Source organism: Mycteria americana, chromosome 2 (genome assembly GCF_035582795.1).
Source record: "Mycteria americana isolate JAX WOST 10 ecotype Jacksonville Zoo and Gardens chromosome 2, USCA_MyAme_1.0, whole genome shotgun sequence".
Taxonomy (NCBI): Eukaryota; Metazoa; Chordata; class Aves; order Ciconiiformes; family Ciconiidae; genus Mycteria; species Mycteria americana.
The window spans coordinates 51964699-51973354 of record NC_134366.1 but is presented as its reverse complement, the minus strand read 5'-3'; positions in this window follow the sequence as shown (position 1 = coordinate 51973354).

Here is an 8656-nt window from a genome sequence, read left to right as displayed (position 1 = left end):
CCATCTCATAAGATGTGAAGTCAGTAAGACATTTATTCCTCAGTTCATACCTCAGGACCTTCATCGCATCCTCTTAGATTCAGAATTAGGTTATGTGAGGAATATGACTACAGAGGAATAAATTACAGAGCAGTAACACCCTGCAATGGAGACTTTCAGACTTTTTTAAAAGAGGATAGATCCCACGAGGAAGGGAGCATAGCCTGCATTCTTCAGAAAAAGCCAAACCTATGGGTTTTGTAAACTGACACTCAAGGCATTGGAAGCAATCCATATTTCTCCTTTACATACGAAGTTAGTTTTCTGAGTGCCTCATATCAAGGAGACACTGAAGCAAGTCTGAGCACAGGGTCTGCTACATACCTAATGTATCTCATCAAATTGATCAGAAGGAGTTGCTGAAGTATTTAGTGTGCTCAGCGCTGTTATGCATGCCATTCTGGTCAGATACCCCGTGATGTGTTGCCTTATCTCTGTGTTCTTAACATCTTAAGATTTCTACTGGAATTTAGGAGGTCTACCAAAAATGTTCTTTATGGTTTTTCCCATTTCCACTTTCTTTTTTTTTGGCAGCCCCACTTCTCAAGAGTTCTTATGTATCACAGAGGAAGGATTGGTAAATGCAGCAGTCCTTAAAATGCTTCAACGTTAAGCAGGCCCAGATTAGGATGTCTAAAACCATCCAGCAATCCAGAATAAAGGTGGCAGGTGGACATGGAGAATATGTGGGCATTGCTGCTTATCCTTTACTGCACTGAACACAGTGCGTTGCTGTTCACAGACTGTTAGCACTAATTGCCACCTTCAGATGACCAGACATAGCAATAAGACTGGTCTGGGTCAATTCTTAATGTGTCAGGAGATGTGCGGTGAGAACTGCAAGTCAATGCAGCAATGGATCACATGCAGAAGTTTTTCTTGCTTCTGATTGTTACCTGTCAGTGTTTTTAAGTTCATTATAGTAGTGGCAATGAATATAGTCCCGCTACCAATATATATAGGAGACAGAGAGGTTTTGTATTCAAAAGTGCATACAAGGAAGGGCTAGAAATATGTTTCAGCACCTTTCACATACGTGTATGATGGATGCACAGCCCATCCAAGTGGGGAGTATCATCTAGACGTGAATACCTCACTGTTACGTAGTGATTTAGGTGAACAGGGTCACTGATGCCTGGTTTGACAGGTGTTTTCATTCCAAAGGTACCCTGCATTTGGCAGCAACTGTTACACAACGAAAAAGAGTCCAAAGACCAAACAGGACGCTCAAAATAACACTATTTTCTCCTCTGTTTTGGGGCTGAAGTATGTAGGGATTGCTCCTGCATACATACAAACCTCTCCTCTAATTTTAAACTGACCGGGCATTTTAAGCACAACTAAAAATCATCACTGGGCAGCAAAAACTTCCTTTACATAATTTTTTCAGAATATATATTGAATTTACAATGTCTTATATGGTACCTGATTGTTTTTCTATGTGTTGTTTCTAGAATAATTTTTACTTGCTAAAAACAAAGAGCAAATACTACATTCTGTGTATATAACCAATTATAATACCAATATTTAATGTCATTTGCTGTAGTTCTCAGAGGGGCAATCAGAAAATTAAGTGAGAAGTCTGATCACTATGAAAAAGATTAGCAAATCGAATGATGCCTTAGAGGACCTCACCATTTTGGATGCTGCTCATGGCAAAATCCAACAATTAAAGTTTTCAGGCACCATATGCTAAAGTACTTAACTTCAGTGGAGATCCACCCCTTAGCAAAACATTAGCCTCCCCACCTTAAATTTCAGGTTGGACTTTGTATGCCATACATAAGGCTTAGCAAGAGATGTTTTAAATAAATAATGTCTTGTTGTTTGTGTATACAATGCTCCTTTGCTGAGATCTGTTTTAGTACTTACTGGGCAGATTATAAAGCAAGAAACAAAACAGCCCCATAACAATAAACAGTACAAGGTAAAAAAACTCACCTTATTTGTCCCCAAACTTGCAAGACCGTGTAACCACATACTTTTATGTCTAGAGGTTAGTCAAGGGCAGCAGGTGTGGGTGTGGGCAATATACAGTGCTTCACGAGGCAAAATACCAGAATTAAACATAACCTGGGAAGTTTATCCTGATTTGAAAAATGAAGCTATGCTGTACTTGAAGTTTTACCCATATACTGTTGGCAACAGAGATCAGCCAAAACACAAGACTGTGAAGAGAAGAAAGGAAAGAAATACTGATTTGGGGGGGGGGTTTGGTAGTGTTTAATTTCACTTTGAATAATAACGTGTTTCCTACATGTTCTGTCTAGTACTTTCCATACAAGGAACTCAAAGCTTCTATGAGTGGTAAGTCAAGCGTCTCGTCAACCCTTAGAGGGGAAAAAAAAGAGAGGCAAATTTTCCTCTTCCACAGTGCTTTTGCATGGATGTCCACAAAGATTTGGTTCTGCTTTGCTTCTCTACACCGTCAGGAACAGTGGTCGCAGTGGGATATGATGGTTTGTAGTGGCAGCTTTTGTGGCTGCACTCTCTCAAGTTTGAAATAGCTTGCATACCATGAGGGGTAGCCGTAACACAGGCCTTGAACTTCTGCCTTTTATAACAAGCACGCACTTAGAAACTGAGATCAGAATAGCCTTCATCATTTCACCCTAATGATAATAGGGTGCTCTACTAATAAATGCTCTACTAATAAACACCCAACCTCCTCGAGGCAGTAGCTTTTTGGATATAACCAATGACTCAGTTATTTTTAGTCTGCATAAGCGTAATTCTTGAAAAATCAAATTAAGGTAAGGGACTGAATGGGCAACATTTGCTGCGATGCTCCTGGGTTTTATTATTGCCTACTCGTGTGGTCGGTAGAGTCAAAGCTTTGTTAACAGCTGGGCAAGCTAATGACAGGACTGAAACCAGAGAACTGAAGTACCTATGCCTAACAGCTCTCGCTCGCTATCCACACTCAAAACGTAGGGGCTAAACCCAGGCCAGTAGCCTAATCTGGAACTGCTTGCCTGGGCTCCCCGGGGTGGTTATTTTCAACAACAGCAAGTAGTCTGTCTTGACATAACAAATCTAGGACTTCTGATATGTTGTATTTGTGTTATTTGAAAATATCAGAATTAATTTTCAAAGGGCTAGTAACAAAGTCTACTGTGCTAAAGATGAAAAATAGGAGTGCAGTTGTTTAGTATACATACGTAGATGTATGCACATGTGTGCGTGTGTGTGTATATATATATAAAAAAATAAAATAGGCTACTGATTAGTTTGGGAATCTCAGTTGCTTTTGGTCACAAGTTCTCTCCTGGACTTCACAAAAAAAGACTGATCAAAACTGCAGTGTTCCCACCTGCATTTTGACAAACCAGCATCTGTCAAAAGCAACAGGCTACTTGGGGTGGAGCGGGGAGGAGTGCCTGACAATTTAAAGCCACGTGAGCTCTGTGGGATACGCATAGAGGTGTGAGCCATTCTGTGCTAGGGACTGAAAGCTCTTCAAGTTACAGGGAATCTGTGGTATTACTCTTTCCATTTAACAGAAATACAAGTCACAGAACAAAACAGATGCCTACCGTCTATGTGGGAAGCTCATGTCAGCCCCAGGGGAAGATTGTGAAAGTGGTTTGAGGGATGTGTAGTCCTTTTCTTGAGAATAATCGGTGCAAAGGGAAATGAGGCTTCCAAATACAACGCATTGGACACGTTTAACACCTTTGCCTAAATCTAGGGCTAGAAACAGAGTGATTTTATTTTGCAACTTGCCAGTAGATGGAGCAAACTGGATAGCAGGATACATATTCTTTTTCTACAGAATCACTATTATTATTAAATTAATTATTAAAAAAAATGCAGCCGTGATCACTGGGACTCATGCAGCCCTTTACATCGGCTAGGAGGGTGCTTGTTAAGAGTATGCAGTTACATATAGACATCTAAGTGGAAAAACTAACCTTGAAAAGACTCCTCTAGCTCTCATCCTTGCTGGAGCAAAGATCAATTTGTGTACACAAGCAGGTCTGCGTTACGACAGCCCTCCTTGAGGTACCTAAGTGTCTCTTGGAAGAGAATAACCTCTTGGAATCACTAAGCCAGCAATCCCAATTCCTGTCTGCTTTTCTGGACAGCGTTACATGTGGGTGTTTCTTTCTCTTCCAATATTTACAGTTCCTCCTCTTTTATTATTCTGGCCTTTGCTTTTTGTTTGTGGTGTTTGATGTTGAATAAGAACAGTAAGTTAAAGGAGAACTGCCTCATGCTATGAAAAAAACCCCAACCAACAATGTTGTTTATTTGAAGTTTTTTTGACTGCTGGATATTACTGTCACTCTAATAAGAAAGAATTCATTTTTGTTTTCCAGAACCTTGCTCTTTGATATTGTGATTTTCATAGCCTGAGTGTTGTCACAATATTGCATTACCTTTTAAAAGTATCTTTTTATAGCATTAACTGCAAGGAACAAGCAATGTGTGCTTGTGTGGGGGTGATATTTAAAAAAAAAAAAACCAAAACAAAAAAAAACCCAGCGAACTACTACTACTTGTCGTAGTCCTTCCTATTTCAAGCAGAATGGGTGCCCTCTGCAGGTAAGTATTTTCAGATGAGGTTTTTGGATGTGTGCCCCCTTTTATTTCTGAGCGTCAAGGCCTCAGCCAGGTCGACCAGCACTATTTTGCGTGTTTTAAAGTAGATGTTGCAAACCCAGGCAAGCAAATGGCACTGAGACACGAGTGAGCCAAGCAGCTGGTTTGCATCTGAATATTATTTTTCCCCAAAGTGAGTGTTTGAGGGATGGGGTGGGTGGGTGTTGGAGTAAATATTTTTCCTGCAGTTTGACAGTGTTTTCACTGGGTTTTTTTAAATCTTTTTTAATGGGAAGAAGGTAACTATAAAGTTGTAGTCTGTAGTAGCCTGCCACTTGAACTTGTACAGAATGAACAGGCAAAAGGGATACAGTCTAAACACTACTGAGAAGGCATCTTGCTTGCCTTAAAGCTATCATTGTATATTCCACCTTTTTTCTTTTCAGTCAGTCATGCCTGTGCGGGTTATAGTGTCCAAGTACTCGAGTGGACTGTGTAAAGAGGGAGCTGTATGCCTCTCTGAGGCTGAAGTGCTGTCAAATTGCTCTTTCTCCTGGCTCTGGAACGCAGCAATTCTGCTCAGTGATGCTCGGACAGTGTGGAGGGAGGGAAGGAGATGAACGGGGATGCTGGTGAGGTCTGAGCTGCACTTGATGTCACATCAGCTAGTAATGAAGCCTTGCAGCTGGGCAGCAGCTAACAGCGCAGCAAGGCTGGGGAGCAGGAGAGTAGGTGGGAACCAGCCAAGCCTTCAGCTACCTGCCTCTTCTGGAGAGAGTGATACGGGCAAAGATGAAGGCGTGAGAGGAACCCAACTGCAACTTTAATCTGAATGTGTTTGTTTTCTCTTTCCTCTCTCCCATCACTGCAGTGACCATCTCTTAGCTGAGCACAACGCTTCATCTCATCCCAAAATGCTTTTCTGGCACAGCCAGCCTGAACATTATCACCATCACCAGTATCCCACCAGTAACAGCAGCTACCTGCGGTAAGAAAGGAACGGGGGGGATTTTAAATAATAATTATAATGCTGTAACACACAAGGATGCAGACTGCACAGCCTTTGCTAATTCAGAAGTTCAAGCCTTCAAATAGAGCAGGTGATCATAGACTCTTTGAGAATAGTTTGAGCAGTACAGTCAACACGGTGGAGATTTACTTTACTATAGCTCCACAATTTTCACAAACCATGCCACCATACATGTGTGCTAGTAACAGTGACAGGAATGTTTTACTGCTTAATATGATATCCACAGATGTGTTAATTTTTTGTTTCTTTTTCAAATTACATTTGCAGTCTGTGTATAAAACTCTGTTTATATGAAGTAATAGAGACTTATAAATACCTTGATGTTTCACATCTGCTTTGATTATCTGCTGAAGCTCAGCTGATCTGCAGGATCAGGACTATGGGCTGCTTGTTGTATCAGTCCAGGCACACTGGCTAAACGCTTTGCATTTAAATTCTGACGCAATATATAGCTTATTGCATCAGCATATTCGTGTGAGCTATGAACCTACTTTACCTCTTCATGACTAAAATATTATTTGTGTACAGTATTCAAATCTTTCTTATAATTAAAAATGATTATGCTTTGACAAGAGCTAGGCTCATAGATTCCAGATAATCTTGATGTTAATTGAGTTTCAATTTATAATGTGGTTCACTCTCGGTATTAAACTTTAGCTTATTACTTTTTGGCTAAATACAATGTATGTAAACATGATAGTGTTTAATCATCTACCTTGACATGGCTTTTTGTGTGTTGGTAGTCTCATACCTATTGCTGTATCACAACATTACTTCTGCTCTTGTAGAATTGTTGAGTAGCGTGTTTTTATTAGAAATGTGTCAAGATTTAGGTTTAAAAAAACCAAAGGAATTGAGGCTATATTTGGGTTCCAAAGTGTGAAACTAATGAACTGCAGTGGAGTTTTATGAAATCAATCCATTTCAATACAAAGGTCAGGGTGATTTGAAATTTAGATTGGCTAACAAATACGTAGCAAACACAGCGCTGTTACTATTGACTCAAGCAGTAAACCAGAAATGAAGAATGGGTGCTGGAGTTCCCTGATGCAATCCTGTTTACAAGTGACATGCACGGTTCCCAGCACAAAAGGAGCCAAACAGCAAGGGAAAGTGAGGATGTCCAGTCTCACCTCCAGTCCCCCCTTCTTCAGCCTCTGTTCAGCCTGGAGGAGGTGCGTCCCCTCCTAGCTTTTCTCGGGGCCCGTTTTCACCATGTCCTTGTCTTTCTTCATTGCTTCCCTGTATTTGCTTCTGTTTCCCCACCCTAATCTAAAAATCTGCTATTCAAGTCCCTCTGAAGTTACTCTTCCCACACACTTTTGAGCAACTGCCTTTAGGTTTGGATGGCAGCATGCATCTGTGTTTTGGTATTGAAATACAATGTAGGGGAGACACTTCCATAAATTAAGGGTTGTGTACAGGAGCTAACAAGATTGGCCCCAAGGCCGATTACTGTAAGCAGAAAGGATACAAACCAGTTCAGGCACTAGGCTTCAGTCTGGTCATAATCATCAAGTTGCTTGGCTCCGTCCTTAGTGCTTCACCCTTAGTGAAGCACCACACTTCAGTCCCACATCTGGACATCAGTAAGGCTTACAGAGAAACAGCAATTGACTTCAGGGGAGGATGCCAGCCAAGATTAGTGAAGAGCAGATGCAGAAAGGAGTGTCCCGGGATCCCTTCTCCCACATCCCAGTAAAACTGTACTTAGAACATATTTATGCAGATATATTTGCAAAATCAGGCTCCCACGGCATGCCCTTGCTCTCTGTTACATCAAGTCTCCAATTCCAGTTGTTGGGTCTGGTGACGGGGGTATGCAGAAACGGAGTCCTAGGGCCACAGGGAATGTCATCTCTGATAAGTTAGGCTTGTGGATTTGACCTGCTCAGAGAGTTAGAGAAGCAATTTGAGATCTCAAAATGCTTAACTCCTGTTTTAGACAATTCTACCAGGCAGGTAGAAAGCTTTGAATGTTTTTCATGTAGGCAAAGCGTGGGAGAGCGCCAGGAGGAAAGTAGTTTCATTCTATAAAGTGTACTGAGTCTTCTCTGTCCTTGTAGCCTCTGCTCTCAGCCTTACTGATAAGCAAATACTTAGAATTTAAGCACAAATTCTGTAATCTCATTCTCAAAACAGGCTCATGTGCCTTGCCTAGGCTTATAAGCCCTAACTGCATGGGGCTTATATTGTCTATGTTGCAGAACAGGAATTTTATTAGGAAAAGAGCATAAAAAATATACCATATGTGCATAGTATGTGGATTTTCAATGGTTCCTATGTGGTTAAACCCACTCTAGTTTTCCGTAGAATACAGACAGCATCAAAAGTGTGACAATTTTTCCAGTCAAGACTGTTTGTTGCTCATAAAGGATAAGAACAACTTTACTTTTGTAATAGAAATCAGTATTCTTTATTTGCTTAGTCTTTAAAATAGCTTGAATTTGACTCTACTCTCCCTGAGTGTAAGGCCAATATATGTTTAGTAACAAATCATCCCGAAAGTTAAATTATGGGAAGACTAACAGAAAAATTAGGATTAAAAATAAAAAAAGCTATGGGAGCAGCTACCATTCATACTACAATATGCAGAACGTCAACTGTAGGCATCAAAAAAAATCACAAGGCTAGTTTAAAAGCTGAAAAATAGAATTGAAAAATTTTTGTTTTCAAGGGTTCTGTTTGTAATCACTAAAGATATTTTTATCTTTATCTGCCTAAAGATATTTTTAAACTCTTCTGGCAAGAGTCAAGAACATTGCATCATAATTACAAAAACTAGAGATTTAAGTTGAGCACTTGAGCTGATTTGCACTGAAGCTGCAATGCCATACATCGGAGTTGGCTAGATCTGGCTGGAAAGCGGTGTTTGTGTGCACTGCTGATCCTCAGCAGATGATCTGAGAACGGGACTGATCAAGGAACCTGCCCCAAAGAAAGCAAACACATCACAGGTCTGTACTTTAAAAACAACAAAAAACAAACACACACCACAAACCTCTACAGAAAACTTGTTGTAAATTAGCCAGGGATACAAAT